A 20269-nucleotide genomic window follows, 5' to 3' on the forward strand; every position below is an offset into this window, starting at 1 on the left:
GCTGTTGGACATGTCCTCACCATAAATATGGAGTCCAGCTGTGTTTGATGCTGCTGGGCAGACTGACCACTGGGAACCTCTGAGCTCTCCTGGTCCACTCTGTGGAGGAATCAGTCAGTACGTTTACATGCAGAGCTTAAAGCAGAAGTAAGTGGTCCGGTCGTTTTCGCTAATGCTGCGTTCCAGGCAGGCTTTTGAAATCGTAAATTACAGCTTCAAGTCACAACTTACGACTTTGTAGCGTTCCAGACAACCCACTCATGTTTTTCCGACCTGTTTTACCGGTGAAAGTCACTATAACGGCCACTCGTAACTTCCGGCCGGTGAACTCGTACCAGATCGAACTGGTACGACTTCACGGTCGGAAAAATACGAGTTTCCTTGAACGCACCATAACAGTCCTCGTCCCTACGTCGCCACATTCACGGCGTCCCTTGGCTGCACACACAGCCCTGCATGCCGTTCTCTCTCCTCATTGGATAAAAACTGTAGGATACGATAAATGTTTTCTCCTGGGCTCAGAGCAGAGCAGAGTGACTGACAGACCCGTGTTTCAGACCAAACACTCTATAGAAGTGATTGCTGTCGGAAGATATAACTATTTAAGACTTATATTAACACAAATATATCACTTACTTCTGCTTTAATCGAGCTATGCTCAAAATTCGATTTTGGCGTCAAGTCGGACTTCTGTCCTTGTCTCAATATACATGCAACTGAGAAAACCAAATAACTGACGGGGTCCGCCCCCGCATGCGGCGTCACCCGTCATTTCAGCGGGTTAATACGCCCCCTGTTCTGTTGACTTTTCTGTCACCTCGTTAAAAACTGGATATAAACAACTTAGTAAGCTTAATAATAAATTCCCAACTGCAGTTCCCGACCAGACGCGCCAGTCTGGGCTGGATGCGCGATGAGAATTGGATACGGGCTCTCTCTCTCTCTCTCTCTCTTTTAATAAAACACTCTTGCTGGTTGCGCTGTGTGAAATGCATTGAATCGGCGCTGATGTTGGGTTTTTTTCTTTACTTTGCGGGATTCAGGCGGCTTCTCTGCTCCACTTTGTGCCGTCTCTACGGTTGTGGAGCATGCGCACATGCATTGTCCAGTTATACTCCGACTAAGGTGTATACATGACGGAGAAAATCGAATTCCAATCGCATTATCTGGGTGTCTTAATCGGAGTTCTCAACTCCGATTTCAGTCGGACTAAGGTGTTTACATGCACTTCAGTTGTCCAGTTATAGTCGGATTAAGGCAATAATTCGTTTTTTTCAAGTGTCATGTAAACGTACTGAGTGTCAAGTCAACATCAGTACAGAGAGATAATACAAGATGGACTTTATATGTCCCCGGAGGACGTTCACAACAGACAGAGACACTTTGGTTTCAGACCTGGTCCAACAACACGTCGTACAAACTGGTTCTTTTCTACAATAACCTGAGTCTGACTGTCAGTTACCGCTTACATCTGATCAGCTGATCCACGTCCTCCTTTAAAGCCAATGATCAAGTCCTTTGAGTCGTCGCTCTTTAAAGACAGACAGCTGGGTTCAGGAGAGTCTGGTCTCTGCTGCTGGATCCTGAAACAACAACACAACTCATGTTTAACAGTTTTAGGTTTTCCAAAGAATTCTTTGCAAAGTTATTTTAAGGGTTACAAATGTGAATGACTTCCTTTTCCTACATTTTGTAACAATGGGCCTCATTCACCAATATCTCTTTAAGTTCATTCATCTTCTCTACAGCTCATCCTCACTAGGGTGGAGGGTGAGCTGGAGCCTTTCTCAGCTGACTTTGGGCAGGAGGCGGGGTTCACCCTGGACAGGTCACCAGTCTATCACAGGGCCAACATACAGACACACATTCACACCTATGGGCAATTTAAGTCACCAGTTAACCTGCATGTCTTTGGTCTGTGGGAGGAAGCTGGAGAGAACCTCCACATGCACAGGGAGAACATGCAAACTTTACATCAGTACATGAACATGTTCTTCAATTAAGAATGCCAGAGAAGATGAGTTGTGAAAGAAAGTTAAAATGCCTAAACAAGAAGAGAAGATCTACAGGAGGACATCCCAATAGAAAAGTGGGGGGAGGCATGCTCTCCAGCACAATCAAGAACTACTAACACTCGCCTGAAAGTACTAGAATACAACTGGTTGATGCATACATATAACAGCGCTACCTGATATTTGTGTTAAATGTGAGAAGGAAAAAGGTAAATTTTTCCACTGTATCTGGCAATGTACAAAAATACAAAAATTCTGGCAAGAAATAAAACAATGTATTCTAAATATTTTGCAGATTCAAATACCCCTCGTCCCACATTTGTTTATATTTGGTCTATATCCAGATAATTTGAAGTTAAAAAAACATCAACGAATATTTGTAGACTTAAGTGTACTAATTGCAAAGAGAGTAATAGCCCTCTCATGGAAAAACACCAGTAGTCCAAGTGTAAAGAGGTGGCTGTCTGAACTGTCTTCAACTCTCCCTTTAGAGAAAATTACATATACAATGAAACACCAACAACATAATTTCCACCAGATCTGGGACCCCTTTATTTGCTATGTATCGAGGACAGATTTGTCTCATGTGATGGAAGAACCTGGGGACATGTAAACAGTAGCTCTTTGCAGTAGTTAATATTAGTTAATATTACAGAAATATGTTTGTTGTAAGATTATTTAATATTTCTTATGAACTCACTAACCTGATTCCCAACCAAGAATTAGATAGATAGAGATAGATAGATAGATAGATAAATACTTTATTAATCCCGAAGGAAATTCATCTGTCAGCTGCTCCAAACATTCCAAAAGAAAGCACTCAGCTAAAGTAGACAGATGTAGCAATAATAAAAAAAATATATATATATAAAATATAAAATATACCTATATATATATATACACATATACAAATTATCACCTATATATATATGCATACATATATATGTATTGTACACATATACACACACACTCTCATATAGAAGAAGTACAGTTCATAAAAAGTCAATTAGTGTAGGTGTTGTGCCTGTCCCTCCATCCCCCCCCCCCTGCTGTTGTACAGTCTGACTGCCCTGGGCACAAAGGACTTCTTCAGTCTGTCTGTGGAACAGGTCAGTGACAGCAATCTGCCACTAAACCTGCTCCTTTGAGAGTGCAGAGGGTGGCTGGTGTTGTCCATGATCGCCATCAGTTTTTCCATGGTTCTTCTCTCTGCCACTGCCACCACCGACTCCTGTTGCAGGCCCACCACAGAGCTGGCCCGTCTGATGAGCCTGTCCAGTCTCCCACTGTCCCTCTTTTTGATGTTCCCCCCCCAGCACACAACAGCATAAAATAGGACGCTGGCTACCACAGAGTGGAGTGGTAGAACATCTGCAGTAGCTTCCTGCAGATGTTGAAAGAGGCCAACCTCCTCAGGAAGTAGCACCTGCTCTGCCCCTTCCTGTACAGGTGGTCTGTGTTCACAGTCCAGTCCAGCTTGCTGTCCAGCTGCAGGCCAAGGTATTTATAGGAGCCGACTACCTCCACCTCCGCCCCCCCGATGGACACTGGCTTGGGTTGGGGACTTTTCCTCCTGTAGTCGACTACCATCTCCTTTGTTTTGGTGGTGTTGATCTGCAGCTGGTTCAGCCGACACCACTCCACAAAGTCCTCCACTGTGCTTCTGTACTCACTCTCACTGTCCCCCCTGATACACCCCACAATTGCAGTGTCATCTGAGAATTTTTGCATGTGGCATGTGTCCGTGTTGTACTGGAAATCGGCTGTGTACAGGGTGAAGAGAAGAGGAGAGAGTACAGTCCCTTGTGGTGCTCCGGTGCTGCTGGTCACTGTGTCTGATGTACGGCCTCTCAATCTGACAAACTGCGGCCTGTCGGTGAGGTAATCAGTGATCCAGGACACTATGGAGGGGTCAACGTGCATTCTGGTCAGTTTTTCTTGCAGGAGAGGGGGCTGGATTGTATTGAATGCACTGGAGAAGTCGAAGAAGAGGATTCTCAGTGAGCCATTTCCCTTGTCCAGGAAGGAGTATGCTCTGTGGAGGAGAAAGAGAACAGCATCCTCAACTCCTACCCTCTCCCGGTAGGCAAACTGAAGAGGGTCTTGGGCATGCTGAACCTGGGGGCAGATGATGTTGAGGATGAGCCGCTCAAGTGTCTTCATGAGGTGGGAGGTGAGCGCCACCGGTCTGAAGTCACTGATGTCACTGGGGCTCCTCCCCTTCGGTATTGGGACAATACATGATGTTTTCCACAAGGTGGGCACCTTTTCCAGGCTTAGGCTCAGGTTGTAAAGCTGCTGCAGGGGCTCGCCCAGCTCCGCAGCACAGGCCTTCAACATCCTGGGCAGTGGGGCACACTTTGTCCGGTCCTGCCGCCTTCCTGGGATGTAGTCTCCTCAGCATGCCACTAACCTGGGCTGCGGTGATGGCAGGATGGGCTTCAGAAGGGGGAAGGGGGGGAGGGGGAGGAGGCGATGCAGAGGAGCACGATGGTAAGGAGGAGAGGCACATGGAGGAGTGGCGGGATGTAGGTGGGGAGGAGGTGGAAGGGGGCGGGAGAGGGAGAGGTGAGGGGGGAGGAGGAGGAGGAGGGATCTGATGGAGTGCAGGCACCTCATTGAAACGATTGAAGAAGATGTTAAACTCGTTGGCTCTTTCTCTGTCCCCCTCAGCTGCTCCATCTGTAGCCTGCTTGTAGCCGGTGATGGTTTTCAAACCCCTCCACACCTCACGCACGTTGTTTTGTTGCAGCCTGCTCTCCAGCTTCCTCCTGTACGCCTCCTTGGCGTCCCTCAGACACAGCCTGAGTTCACGCTGTGCCGTCTGCATTTCCTCCTGGTCTTTCATCCGGAAAGCTCTCTTCTTCCTGTTGAGGACAGCCTTTACCTCGCTGGTAATCCAGGGTTTGTTGTTTGCATAGCAGTGTACTTTCTTCACTGGAACCACTGTATCCATGCAGAAGTTAAGGTAGTCTGTTACACAGGTAGTGATCCCGTTGATGTCATTCTCCTCGTGCCCCCCCTGTAGTACCGCCCAGTCCGTAGATTGAAAACAGTCTCTGAGGGCATCCTCCGCGGTCGTAGACCACTTCCTGAAGGACCTGGGGCCTCATTTATCAAAGAGGGTGTAAAACTGCTACTAAATATTTGCGTACGGCGAAAAGATGAAAATGGCGTACACCCTAAATATTTACACCTTTTTCAGATCAATCAAACTGTGCGTACGCACAACTCTCCGCAATAAATCACACCGGACCCAAGAATGGTGCACACGTGAACACACCTCTTACTCCACCCCCGGAACGCCTATATACAACTATATATGGTCAGCACGTGCATATTTAATTAGCCATGTGCTCTCTGTGGCGCAGCAACTTTTGTGACAACAAAGTGACAACGGAGACAACGGGCGGAGGACGGGGGAAAGAAGCGGAACTTCTCTGCTTCTCCGAAAGCAGATAGGGGCAATAAATCAGTCAGAGAAATGGTCTTGCATTTTAATAAGCTACAATAAAAACAAAAACCTCCCAAATCTCAACAAAAGGGAGCAGAAAGAAGAAGAATCTTATGTAATCTGCCCCTTTATCCCAGAAAATCTTTTTTTTTTTTTTCTTTTTACCTAGATGTTAAAACAATGTAGGAAGCAGGACGATAGTTACCATTATTTTGCATGCCTTTCCACTACACAGTTACAGCTCTACTGGACTCGGTTTGGGTCATTTCCCATTCACAGTTCCTCCTCAGGGCCGCGTTGTCTCACTCTTTATTCTCTCCTCTCGTCAGCTCCAAACACACGTGCACCTCGTTAACTCAGGTGACAGAATAATAACAGTCTCAGTAGCTGCAGATCAGTGTGCGCTGCTGTCGATGTGTTTTTGAACTTGGATGGTTTGATCCTTGTCAGACGTCACATAGCCTAATCAAAAAAGCAAAATCCACAATCCGCTCTGTTTATCAATGAACATAAAGCCTAGTGTTATTATAGAGCGGGTTGGATTGCCAGCATCAACGGTCCACCACTACCACAATTACTTTAAAAAAATCTTACTGTGCTCTTCTAAATGTACTCCGCTCCTCTCTCCCTCTCACACTGCAGTTCTCTGACTCAGCAACGGTGTCGCCAATTCCTCCTGTTCCTCAAAAAAGGCGTAAATCACGGTACGCCAGGGTCAAAATGGGTGTAAATGTCCGCACTTTTCCCCGTCAGGTTTTGGCTTGATAGATCCCAAATTTGGCGGAGAAAAGTGCGTACGCACAAAACGGGGGAAAAAGGGTGTAAAAAAAGGTGTATCCACAATGATAAATGAGGCCCCTGGTTGTTACAGGCTGCCGCTGTACTAATGGCTTGTACAGTGGTTGTAGCTGTACAAGGTTGTGGTCTGATCTACCTAGTGGGGGCAGGGGTGTAGCTGAGTATGCCTCCTTAATGTTGGCATACAGCAAGTCAATTGTCCTGTTTTTCCTAGTTGGACAGTCGACAAACTGGTAGAAGGCAGCCAGTGTGTGGTCCAGAGTTACATGGTTAAAGTCTCCAGATATGAGAAAGAAGGCCTGGGGGTGCTGGGTCTGCAGTCCTGCTGTGGTGGAGTGGATGGTTTCACATGCAGTCTCCACGTCGGCTCTCGGGGGGATGTAAACACACATAGCAATCACATGTGTGAACTCTCGCAGTATATAGTAAGGCCTGAGGCTAACTGCTAGCAGCTCAATGTCCTTATTGCAGACAGTCTCTTTCACAGTGGCATGGCCAGGGTGACACCACCTCTTGTTAACATACAGCGCCAATCCCCCGCCCTTGCTTTTACCGCATGCTCGTGTGTCTCTGTCGGCCCTTATGATGGTATATCCCGGCAGATCCACGTTAGCATCCGGCGTGAGACTAGTTAGCCATGTCTCCGTGAGGAAAAACAAACTGCTCTCGCGATACACCCGCTCGTTTTTAACCAGAGCCGCCAGTTCGTCCACTTTGTTTAGCAGAGAGTTAACGTTTCCCATCAGCACTGAAGGTATACATGGCTTGTACCGCCGGCGTTTCTTGTTCGTTAGCCCAGTTTTTACCTTGGCTCCGGCTCTAAATCCCCGGTACTTCCGCTTCACCTCACGGGGGATGGGATGACGTGTGCCCGTATTCCTGCTCCTCAGCGCCAGCAGCTCTTCTCTCGAATAAACGAGGTTACTGGTCGAGAAAAAAGTCTCCATATCCATAGGATACATACACAAGAGCTAGACCTGCACGTATCCGCAGGAAGAGCAAGGAAACTAGCATAGAAAGAACAATAACACGCACAAACTCAACACACACGCGAGAGCAACTGACTGCAGCTTGTACACCAAGCGCATGCGCAGAAGGAAGGAGAATTTGAAAACCTGTAAGGGCCGGGGTAGGGGGGTTGACATGTTCGTTCTAAACATGTAATTGTAATTTTTTTGTATTTCTTTGTTGTATTATGAAAACAATAAAAAAAAAAGAATGTTGGCAAAAAAAAATGCCCAAACAAAAATCTACAGGGAGCGTCGGACTCCAAACATTAAAAGAACTTTAGTGCTGAAGTGGCGCGACTGCTGCAGGAAGTGAACAAAAAGCAGCTGTTATATTTAGTAGTGTCAGCAGTGAATGCAATAACAGAAAAAAAGATGCATTGGATTCTGTCAGTTATTCACTGAACGTGTGTCTGAGGTAGAACTCAGTTTTTATGGAGAATCATTGAAATGTGACTCCACAGGAAGAACGTTCAACAGAAACTCAAAAACTTTGAAATGTAGTTTTGTCTCTTACATCTGATCAGCTGATCCACGGCCTCTTTTAAATTCAATGAGCCCTCCCTTTGACCGGTTGCTCTTTAAAGACAGACAGCTGGGTTCAGGAGAGTCTGGTCTCTGCTGCTGGATCCTGAAACAACAACACAACTGATAAATGTGCATGTTGGAGAAAAACTGATGAAAAGTATCTTCAATCTTTTAATAAACACAACAACTGACTTTTAGAGAGAAAAGTCTTTCTGACTGTTTTAAACTCTGACCTTTGACCTGTGGTCTGGCTCTGACGTCCCCCACACAGAGTGGTTTTAGAGGGAGGGGTTCCCTCCTCTCTGTCCTCACACTGATCCATGCTGCTGAGCTCACATCCACATCAGCTCACACACACTTTGTAGCTTCACCTGCAGAGGAAACACACATCATTCATCTGCACAGCAGCTCACATGTCCATCATGTCTCCAGCTGCTCCTCCACTGATTGGCTCTTCTTCTCTGCTTCATATCAGTGTCAGTTGAATGCAGTCACACAGCAGTGAGGAAGAGGAAGCTGCCATCAGCTGCTGTACTTCTACTATCAGTCCACTAGATGGCGTCATGAAGCTGCAGCCCAGCAACATGATCCATGGACCACTGTTTCCATCCACTGACACACACAAGGACTGAGATCCACTGAGTTGATGTGACACAGTCTCTGTGTGGACAGCGTCCCTGTAGAAAACCACTGGATCAAACAAGCTACAGCTGATTATTACACACACAACAACTGGGCCTCGACTTATTTCACCTCACAGCTCCACTATCACAACATTCACTCATTTCACTCACACTGGAAATTCAAAGAGAGAAAAACACTCTCCAGCTGCCACTGACACTTATTGTCTCTGTCCATCCATTCATCGTCTGCTCCATCAAATGTCACAAAATACAGACAAATGATGTCTTCAAGTTCCTCTCAGTCTGAGGCCACGTCTTCAAATGTCTCGTTTTATCACAGCAACAATCAAAGAGACAAAAATATTCAGTTTACAGTCAAATCAAACAGAGAAAACAAGGAAATCTTCAGATTTTGAGGCTGAAAACAGAACATTTCTGCTTAAAAAATGTTGATTTAACAACTGTTGTGGCTCTAAAAGATTCTCCACAACAATATTGATGATTTGTGTCCAATAATCAATAACCCAGAGTGTTTGCTGTGTGTAACCACAGACAGTGTCAGCTGCTCCTCTTCTCATTCATTCTAATGAGTCAGTGAGCTGATGTAACCTACAGAGTCACAGGACAAACATGCTGTGGTTTCATCTTTAATCGTGTGTTTCTGAGCTCATCAGGTGTTTTTAATCTACAACCTGCAGCTGGAAAGTGACCAGTAGCTTCACCTGTCAGGTACATGAGCTGCAGTACAAGCAGGAAGTAGCACAACAAGGAAATACTCAAGGAGAGTACAAGTACCTCACAACTGTACTGCACTAAATGTACTCAGTTACTGTGAAGAACCTGAAGCTGAACATCTAATCAATCAACTCTGGAAAATCAATCACCAATACAGTCAGTTGAGTATTGATCAGACTAATGTTCATCAATAGACTGTATCTAGCTGGAAAATCAAATCAGATCAAATCAAATCAACTTTATATGGCATTTTTCATACATTGTCACACAAAGTGCCTCACAGAGGATAAAAACCAAACCAAACAAAACAAAACAATACGCAAAATCAATCATCATTAAAGAAAACTGAACATTTTGATGACAACATGAGGTGTATTGATCAGTGATAGACGCCTATTGATCAGTGATAGGTAGTAACAGATTCTGCTCTTATTCCAGCGCTTCTACCGACAACATCCACACAACATGGAGGACACGGTTCTGTTGGTCCAGACTTTACAGTTACAGCTCTGACTCAGCTACAGTAACATTATAATAACACAACAACAACAACAACAACAACAACAACACAACGACAAGTTGAAGGACAGAGAACTCAGGTAACGACAGGTGTTAACGAGGAAAACATTCTGACTGTTCACCTTACCTTCACACGGGGAAATAAACTGCGACACAACCGCGTGGTGAAAAGTGAAAGTAAACTTTACACAGGAAGTGGAGGAGGAAGAGGAGGAGGAGGAGGAGGAGGAGGAGCGGTGGTGGGGGGCATCTGTAATCTGAGTAGAGAGACTGGTGTTTTACTGGAGGAAGTGTCCGGGGAGAGGGAAGTCTGGGGATCCCTGCTCCGACTGCTGCCCCCGCGACCCGACTCCGGATCAAGCGGATGAAAATGGATGGATGGATATTTAATAATAATAATAATAAATTTTATTAATAAGCGCTTTTCCAAAAGCTCAAAGACACTTTACATACAATAAATGCAGTTAAGAACACAAGACATTCAATTAAAAGCAGCAAAGACAGTATAAAACATAGAAGACAATATAAAACACACACAGAAATTATGTATTAAAAGCTGATTTAAAAAGGTGTGTTTTTAGCATGGTCTTAAATGTTAGGAGGTGAGTGCAGGTGCGGATGGGTTTGGGGAGTGAGTTCCAGAGGGAGGGGGCAGCAATGGAGAAGGCTCTGTCCCCCCAGGTTCGGTGCTTGGTCCGTGTGGGTAGTGACAGGATGTTTCCTTCGGATGAGCGGAGGTCGCGGGAGGGGGTGTGGTGATGGAGCAGGTCTGTGAGGTAGGGGGGGGCCAGGTTATTAAGTGCTTTGTATGTGAGGAGGATGATTTTGAACTGTATGCGGTGAGTGATGGGCAGCCAGTGCAGGTCACGGAGGACGGGGGTGATGTGATCTCTGGAGCGGGTGTGGGTGAGCAGGCGTGCGGCTGAGTTCTGGATGTATTGCAGTTTATTGAGGAGTTTGGATGGTGAACCATAGAGGATGCTGTTGCAGTAGTCCAGTCTGGATGTGATGAATGCATGGATGAGGGTTTCTGCAGCAGAGAAGGTGAGTGAGGGGCGGAGACGGGCGATGTTCTTGAGGTGGAAGAAGGCGGTCTTGGTACTACTACTGAACCATAAAGAGTTAAAATATTAATGATAATATCGATCTCCAGTCAGAAGAACATGTGTGTTTCCTCTGTGTGTGTGTGTGTGTGTGTGTGTGTGTGTGTGTGTGTGTGTGTGTGTGTGTGTGTGTGTTGTTATGTTGCCAGGCCGCCAGCAGGGGGCGACACTGATCCACTGCAGCAGGGACAACACCCACAGGAGAAGAACTCCACGGAAAAACAGGAAGAAAAATGTGGAATGAAATAGCCAACTGAAGGGGAACCTATTGTGCGAAACTATTTTTGATAATACAATTTAATATCCCATATCCCTTTAGTGTTGTTTTTGGTATTATTAAATATTGTCCTGTAGTTTTCTTTCCTATAAATTGATTCACTTAATTTTAATTTCTGCCTCTTTAGTTCTTTGTTTATTTAATTCTCTGTAGAGTGTATTTGTCTCTTTACAGGCGTTTTGTAGCCTTATCCCTTCATGATCCATGGTATACTTCAGTTTGCTGCTTTGTTGTTTGGGACAGTTTTTGTTATAATGATGTGACTATTCTTAAAATGTTCCATTGCATTGTCAATATCGTTTCCATTATAAACTGTTTACCAATGGTGTGACAGCAAGTCATTCTTTAACACAGTGGTTCTCAACTGGTGGGTCTGGACCCAAAAGTGGGTCTAGACCCGTTCTGGATGGGTCGCGGACAGCTGGTCAAAAAAGTAAATAATATTTTATGCACATCTGATGTTGGACATGTCTTTTATTTTGAAAAATAACTTATATTGAAAGGCACACGTCATGTGAACACATGCAGTTGTAATGGTCCTCCTCAGTTTCTTATTATTTGCTCTGAATTCAGTTTCTTATTAATGTGGCCTGAATGCAGTGAATCTTGTTTTGTTTTGTGGGTCTTTATTTTGTGCAATTTGATATTTATTCACTTGTGAATATGCTCTGAATGCAGAGATGCATTAGAAGTCAAATATACCATTTTGTTGGTCTCCATTTTGTGCAGTTTGATATTTTTTTATTCACTTCCGTACATGCAGTTGTCATGGTAACTCCTCATTTTCATTCATGTGCTCTGAAATGCACTTTGCTCAATAAAGAGAAAAATGAGTTTTTAAAGGCTTTAAAAAAATGTTGTGGTTTGAATTCTATAAAAGTGGGTCGCAACTTAATGGCCATGGGAAAATGTGGAGCCCAGAGTGAGACTAGTTGAGAACCCCTGGTTTAGCACATTCATGCTTTCCTCTGTCTTCCTTTGTTTGTTTTTATCTGGCCGCTTTGTCTAGAGTGAAGGAGTTATAGTGATTCCACTAACTGTAATTCTGTTTTTATGGAAGGTGCAATACGTTTAATTCATTATTATTTACCTGCCTGTTCACTCATTTTTTCGTTTTTTTTTATTATGAGTTAGAAGCTCTTATTTTGAAACGCTGCACCTGCAGACTTGGCGGGTTGGCCCCGTTTCTAGGCAACAGTCTGCTGTGGGAGTCTGGTGGTAGGTTGACTTGTACTGAGCTCCGTTAATCTAACTTTCTATTTGAGGGTTAAAGGTGACTTTATTGATCATACATGTGAAGATCTGCTCCAGACAACAACTGCTGATGTTCTGTGATGATGCTGAGTGAGAGACATGACAAGTTCATTGATACGGAAAAGCTTTTCACTCACTTTGATAGCTTCATGTTAGCTTGTGGCTAATCCTAGCAGCGTGACTGTTGAACAGGCAGAGAGTGTTGTGAAGTTTATTTTGTTCCAGTGTGTGTGTGTGTGTGTGTGTGTGTGTGTTTTATCCTGAGCTGTGACTGTGAAGCCTGATGCAGAGATTATTTCTCCTCTTTTCATTACCAGATGTAAATAAAGTCTGATGGGAGTCTGACAGTGACCGTCCTTGTCCTCTGTGAAACTACACGACGTGAGAAAGCACTGAACCGCTACGCTGCCATCAACTGTAACAACTGGTAGGTGTCACTGAGCTCAGAGATTCATAGTCCACTCACTGGCTTGTTTTCTGTCTCATTCCACTAAGGCGGCACAATGGGCTGTGGTTCTGCTGGGTCCAGTGGTTTTTGGATATAGGCTCATGCTGAACATTGTATTGATAAACTCCTCAGTCATTCTGTGTTTATTGGGATTTAGCAGATTTACTTTGCTTTACTTTTTATTTTTGCACAGTTAAAGGAATACAACATAAAACATGATAGGTAACAACAGGACAGTGCAGGGAGAGGCAAAAAGCTACAATGGGCTTATTTTTAAGCCTACACCTTATATTACAGTTTAATGTAAAAAAACAAACAAACACAAAATAACATGAAAAAAAAAAGACTGACAACAATAATATAATAGATATTAATAGATCAGTGTTTAATAGCTAACGTTTAGCTTCATTGTTGAAAACCACTGTGCTGTGGCGCCGTGGTTCTGCTGGAGTTCTTCACCAGCCTCTGACAGAACCTCCTGAACCTGAAGAAGGTTTTAACTGAGGCTCAACAAGACTTTACAGAAACACCATCGTCTACCTGATTGTAACAGTGAGGTGGAGCTGATGTGGACTCGGTGGTTAGAGGAGCTGCTGCCGGATTCACCTGTTGCTCCCGGGGCTTCATGAAAAGCAGCAGACTGGTGTTTATCCAGGCTGTGTCACAGTGATGTGAACTCTCTAGCTGCTCATGTGCTCATGTTAAACAGGAACTATGCACGACCCGGTGTCCCAGCTCTGGTCCCAGCAGCACCGTGCCCTGTAACCCATAATCTCTTCTTTATGACAGATAAGGCTACACAAATATACACATGGTAAATAATGTTATCCACCGCTCCATGGATTGTCTTCTGGTTGGCTTCGTTGAAAACAAATGCACATGGCCAGGTGGGGGAGGAGGGTTAGCAACACAGAGGAGAAGATGCCAGACTTGTATAGGCAAGGCAAGGCAATTTTATTTGTATAGCCCGTTTTTACAAACAGTTTGTCTCAAAGGGCTTTACATGGCATCGTAGCAACAGCCTCTGTCCTTAGACCCTCACATCGACTGAGGAAAAACTCCATGGAAAACCCTTTTAAGAGGGAAAAATCGGAGAAACCTCAGGCTGAGCAACAGAGGAGGGATCCCTCACCCAGGACGGACAGACGGGACATAGATGTTGTTACAGACAAGAAAACAGTTTACAGTATTGTTCCCCTTTAAATGTCACATATCAGTAAATATATTGATTGTAATGTGTCAATGGTTAATGTGATACAGTTAATATTTGACTGTTTGCTAAAGCTAATTTTATTTCAGTTATCTGTCCTGTAGCTTTTACAGTGTTTAAAGAAAAGTAAATTAAATTCCTGTTAAAACTTCACCATGGTCTGACTGGAGTTTTCTTCAGTAACAGCTTCTCCTTCATGGATGCTGACGACCTGTGAGCTCCATGAAGGCTCATGACAGAGGCTCATCACAGCTGCTGCTGCTACATCACATGCTGTCCACCTGGATTCATCAGCCAGCACATCTTCCCATGTGTCACAGCTGATCTACAGGGACTCAGGCAGCGTTCACACAGACTCTACACAAAGGTCAGAGACAGTCACACCCACCAACACTGATACACAACTCTGAGTATCGATCTATTAGTATTAAAAGAATAGTTCACCCAAAATTGAAATTTCACTCATTATCTCCTCCCCCTCATGTGGACTAAGGGCTGGGAGAAGTTTCAGAGTCCCCCAGTTGACTCGTAGCACATGACGTCACTGTGGGGAGGGGGGTGTCCCTACCAATGTTGAGAACAAACCTACGCCCTTGGGCAGCACTATGTCAGATCATCTTATTTTGACAAGATATACAGTTGCAATAAAAAGTATATGTATAGTATACCCTTTGGAATTTCCTAGTTTTCTGCTTGAATTGCTTTGCTTTCTAATGAAATGTTCTGTGGACTTTTTTGTATTTTTTTTAATTACAGTTTTTTTCAGTTTTCAAAACTCTTAACACAGTTTGCAAAACACAAGTCCATGTGGACCAAACTGTGAAGCAGTTTTCATTGCTTTCACACTAAATGCATTCAGTGACCACAGTCACCAAAATTCATGGACTCTTTTCTCAGTTACTAGTTCACCACCTGCAAAACACTAGACTTTTACAGCACATTTTTCAAATGCTAACACACTTTTGTTCAGTTAAAAACACAATCAAAACAGAATGATGGGGGGTGTGTTGTCTTGCTTTATCTTATAATGAGCAGACGAGGCGTGATAGCTGGTCTTTTATATTTACTTCATGGCTTATACACAGTAAACATTATCGTGCTACCTGCATGGCTACGTACACCCTTGACGTGCAGGCGGGGCTTCCACGCATGCTCATGACTACTGCGGCATGCTGGGTAATGTAGTCCTCATGTTACTATACTCATAACATCACATCTTTCCCCCTATAAAAGAAATGATATTTACCCCTTAAAACAAAGCCATGCTTTTTCTTTACGTTGGCATTTATCAATAACTCCAATCAGCATTGTAACTTTACTTGTAAACAACTTTTCTATTTAAACACTTTTCCTGCAATAGAAAAATAATAAAGTGCAAACTTTCTAAGCATCATAACACACCTAGAATCATGTCAACATTTTTCATTTACATCAACATTCTTTTCTTTTCTTTTTTTTTTGTTTGTTTTTTTTTTAATACATTTACTTATTTAACTTTGATGAACTTAAACGTCCATGTTGCTTCTTCGTCCTTAGCAACTCTCGATCAGCCTTTTAGGCGGCTGAACATGTCTTACAGGTCTGGACAGTCTTTCAACAGCTGGCGACAGTCTGGAAAGTCTCGCAGCAGCTGGTGACGCAGACGCTGCTGTCAGACTACAGTCAGTGTGGTCAGTCCCACTGTTAGTTGACTCTGTAGATTCAGCCGTGTCCTGCTGAACCATCTCCTGAGCTGTAGTGTCCTTTTCAGTCTGCTGTAGTTGAAGATCCGTGCGGTTCCTTCTCAGAGACAAACCACTCTCCGTCTGGATCCTGTAGGAGCGTGGGGCAACTTCCTCTTCCACTTGTCCCTTTTGTCTCCATGTGCCTGTAGAGATGTCTCTGAGACGCACCATGTCTCCTGGCCTCAGCATAGGCAGGTGTTTAGCCATTCTGTCATGCAGCTGTTTTTGTTTCACTTTTTGTTCCTCCCTTGTGTTTCTGACTTTGTGTGCATTTTTCGGCGTCAGCAGGTCCTCATTTACTGGTAGGTTAGAGCGAATGCGCCTACCCATCAGCATTTGGGCTGGTGACAGTCCATTCTGTAAAGGTGCACTCCGGTAAATCAGTAAACTTTTTTGAAAGTCATCTCTGTCCTCTGCTTTTTTCATCATTGTTTTTACTGTCTTTACAGAGCTTTCTGCCAAGCCGTTGGACTTTGGATAGGTTGGACTCGATGTAGAGTGTTGAAACCCCCATTCTTTAGCAAAGGCAGCAAACTCGCAGCTAGAAAACTGGGGCCCATTATCGGAAAACAGTTCACATGGGACACCATGTCTAGCGAAGACAGTCTTGAGGTAGCTGATGACTGCTTTGCTCGATGTTGACTGCAGCGCTCCAACTTCAGGATAGTTTGAGAAGTAGTCGGTGACCACTATGTAACTCTTACCATCACAGTCAAACAGGTCAGTGCCAACCTTGTAGTAGGGTCTGTGGGGCACTGGATGCATCATCAGCGGCTCAGCTTGTTGTTTTGGCCTGTAGGTGCGACAAAGTTCACATGACGCTGTCGTCTGGCTGATATCTAAATTGATTCTGGGCCAGTACATCACTTCTTTAGCCCTGCGTTTACACTTGACTTCTCCGAGGTGGCCTTCGTGAATCTTTTGGAGCATTTCTTTACGTAGTGAGGATGGAATAACGTATTTGCTCCCTTTCAACACTATGTCATCCACCACTGTGAGCTCTGCCCTACAGTTCCAGTAGTCTTGTATTTGCACCGGGCAATCCTTTTTGTTTTCAGGCCAGCCTTTCTGTACTGTGCGCTTGAGTTCTTTCATTGTTTCATCTGCATTAGTCTCTCTTCGTATTTGTTCTGTTCTGTCTGCAGTTACTGGCAAAGACGTCACAATCATGTCCACATATGCCTGTATTCCTGCGCTGTTCTCACTGTCTGCACGTTCCTCCTTATCCACTGCTCTAGACAAGGTGTCGGCGGTGAACATGTATTTTCCTTGTGTGTATATCATGTGCACGTCGTATTTTTGCAGCCTGATCAGCATGCGCTGTATCCGAACAGGACAGTCATTTAGAGGTTTGGCCATGATAGACACTAAAGGTTTATGGTCAGTTTCTACCTCAAAAGCCTGACCATACACATATTGATGGAAACGCTCACATGCATACAAACTCGCTAACAGTTCTTTTTCAATTTGAGCGTACCTGGACTCGGCGCCGGTTAAGGCTCTGGATGCATAAGCGACAGGTAGCCACTGCTCGTCGTGTTGCTGCAGCAGCACCGCTCCCAGGCCGTACTGTGACGCGTCTGCTGAGATCCTGGTACTCTTCTCTGGGTCGTAGAACTTTAGCAAGGGTTCCTGTGTGAGAGTCTCTTTGAGTTTCAGAAAACATTGTTCCTGCTCATGGGACCAGATCCATTCATTCTTTTGTTCGAGAAGACTCCTGAGAGGTGCCGACCGTGTTGACAGCTGTGGGACAAACTTGGCGAGATAGGTGACCATCCCTAAAAACCGTCTGACCTCATCTTTATTGTTTGGTCTTTCCATGTTGTTGATCGCTGATGTTTTTCTCGGGTCAGGCTTCACCCCCTCTTCACTGAGAACATCTCCCACAAAGGTAAGTGTTTTCACTCCGAACTCACATTTGTCTTTGTTAAGTTTCAGATTAACTTCTCTTGTCTTGTCTAGCACTTGTCTCAGTCTTTCGTCGTGTTCTTCTCGAGTAGCCCCCCAGACAATAACATCGTCCATCATCGTCTCTACTCCTGGAATGTGCTCAAAAATCATGTGAATAGTCTTATGGTATACTTCAGGCGCTGACAAGATACCGTACGGCAGACGAAGAAACCTGTACCTGCCCTCCGGCGTGTTGAACGTACACAGTCTCGAACTCTGCTCATCTAGTCTCAATTGCCAGAAACCTGACGAAGCATCTAGTTTACTGAACCATTTAGCTCCAGCAAACTGTGCCATGATTTCTTCTCTGGTTGGTAACTTAAAATGTTCTCTTCTGATTGCTCTGTTTAAATCCCTTGGATCCAAACAAATTCTCAGAGCACCTGTTTTCTTTTGCACAATAACCAGCGAGCTGACCCATTCCGTTGGTTCATCTATTTTCTTGATGACCTGTAGTTTTTCCATGCGCGCTAGTTCCTCTTTTAGTTTTTCCCGCAGGGCAAACGGGACTTTCCTGCAGGGGTGCACAACAGGAGACACACTTTCATCCACACGTATTTTATGTTTTCCAGGTAGACATCCAAGTCCTTCGAAACAGTCTTTATACTCCTCCATGAGTGAGTCATGATCATTTGCAGTATTTGGTGATGTCACAACAAACACTCTTTTGACCAGATTGAGCTTTGTACACGTACTGAGTCCCAGGATTGGTTGTACACTCATATCCACGATCAGTAGCTGTGCTCTTATCTGCCGACTTTTGTGTTTGAAGGTTGCGATGCATCCGCCTTTAACAGGAACACGTTCTCCGGTGTATCCAGTCACTTTTGTTTTTACAGGATGAATTTTGCTCTTCACTGTCAATGTTTTATAGTCTTCCAATGATAGCAGGTTTACATGAGCACCTGTGTCCAACTTGAATGGTATTATTGTTTTGTTTACCTCGATAGGCACAATCCATTCCTCTTTTTCAGTTGTACAAGCATGCACCACATCCACAATAAACTCATTATAATCCTCTTCTCCCTCATCGACTGTGTGAACTTTTTGTTTTAGAGCTGCTTTGCAACATTTAGCATATTGATTGCTCCTTCCACAGTTGTTACATGATTTTCCAAATGCAGGACAAGACCTTGGCTTGTGGCTGCCTCCACATTTACCACATTTGAACTCTGAAGATTTCTCTTTTTGGTCTCTCTCTTTGGTAAATGTTTTCTTTTTCCTTTGTTCTTTATGTATTGCATGCACTGTTGTCTCACCTCTCCGAAGCTCTTTTGCTTGTGCTCGAGTGGTTTCAGCTGCTCTGCACATACTGACACACTTGTCCAGTGTCAGTCCTGACTCTCGGAGCAGTCTTTCTCTGAGTGCATTATCCACTGTTCCACAAACGACCCTGTCCCTCACTAATGAGTCTCTTAAGGTGCCGAATTCACATGTCTTGCTTAGCGTGTGAAGCTCTGCTAAGTACTGGTCAAATGGTACTCCTTGCTTTTGGTCATGGGTGAAAAACTTGTACCTCTCAAAAGTCACATTCTGTCTAGGCACAAAGTATTCTTCAAACTTTGTCATTAGCTCTGTCAAAGTCAAATTATCTTCATCTAGCTGAAAGCTATTATATATGTCCAATGCATCTTCTCCTATAACATGCAAAAGAATGTGAGCTTTCAGTTTTTCATCATCACCCCCAGCTCCGCTTGCTGCAAGATATATATTAAATCGTTGCTTGAAACGCTTCCAGTTATCAGCAAGGTTCCCAGTCAATTGCATGGAAGTGGGTGGACTTAGCTTATCCATGACTGCACGACGGGGTATCGGGACTACAGCCCTCTCCTGGTGCTGGTTGTCCTCCAATACAGGTACGAGATCCTCTTCTACTTGTTCGATCCGTCCCTCGTCCCCGCTTTTACTTCCACTGCCGCTCGTGGCCATCACACATCGTAGCAACCTCCGTTAGCATAGCTTCATTAGCCCGTAGCACTCACGCGACCGGAGACTTTTTCTCTCTCTCTTCCGTGGCTCCACCGTGGCGAATCTTCCGTCCGAAGCTGCTCACGGCCACTTCTGACACCATGTGTTGTCTTGCTTTATCTTATAATGAGCAGACGAGGCGTGATAGCTGGTCTTTTATATTTACTTCATGGCTTATACACAGTAAACATTATCGTGCTACCTGCATGGCTACGTACACCCTTGACGTGCAGGCGGGGCTTCCACGCATGCTCATACTGCGGCATGCTGGGTAATGTAGTCCTCATGTTACTATACTCATAACATCACAGGGGGGGGGCATTTTTGTTGCAGGAACATTGAAATATACTATAAAATGTCAAATCAAAAATATTTTTATTGAATAACATACTGTAAATAAAAATATTATGCAACTCCAAACACAGTTGAGGTTAGTTTCTAGCTCAAAACCGATCCAGGTGATCTGTGTCTGGCCTCATTAGAAACCATATAAAAAGTGTGTGTGAGTGGGGGCTTCCGGTTGTTTTTTCTTTGGAAATATGGATCAAAGAGCACCAGTTGAGTAGCCTGGCTCTCGCCAGACCCTTGTAGTTCCGCAAAGCTCCACCAGAGGCGCTACGCTCAGCTTCACACAAGGGTCTGGACGGTCTGGACTCGAG

This window comes from Trachurus japonicus, chromosome 13, assembly GCF_045865225.1.
Source record: "Trachurus japonicus isolate A0001 chromosome 13, Traja_1.0".
NCBI classification, from domain to species: domain Eukaryota; kingdom Metazoa; phylum Chordata; class Actinopteri; order Carangiformes; family Carangidae; genus Trachurus; species Trachurus japonicus.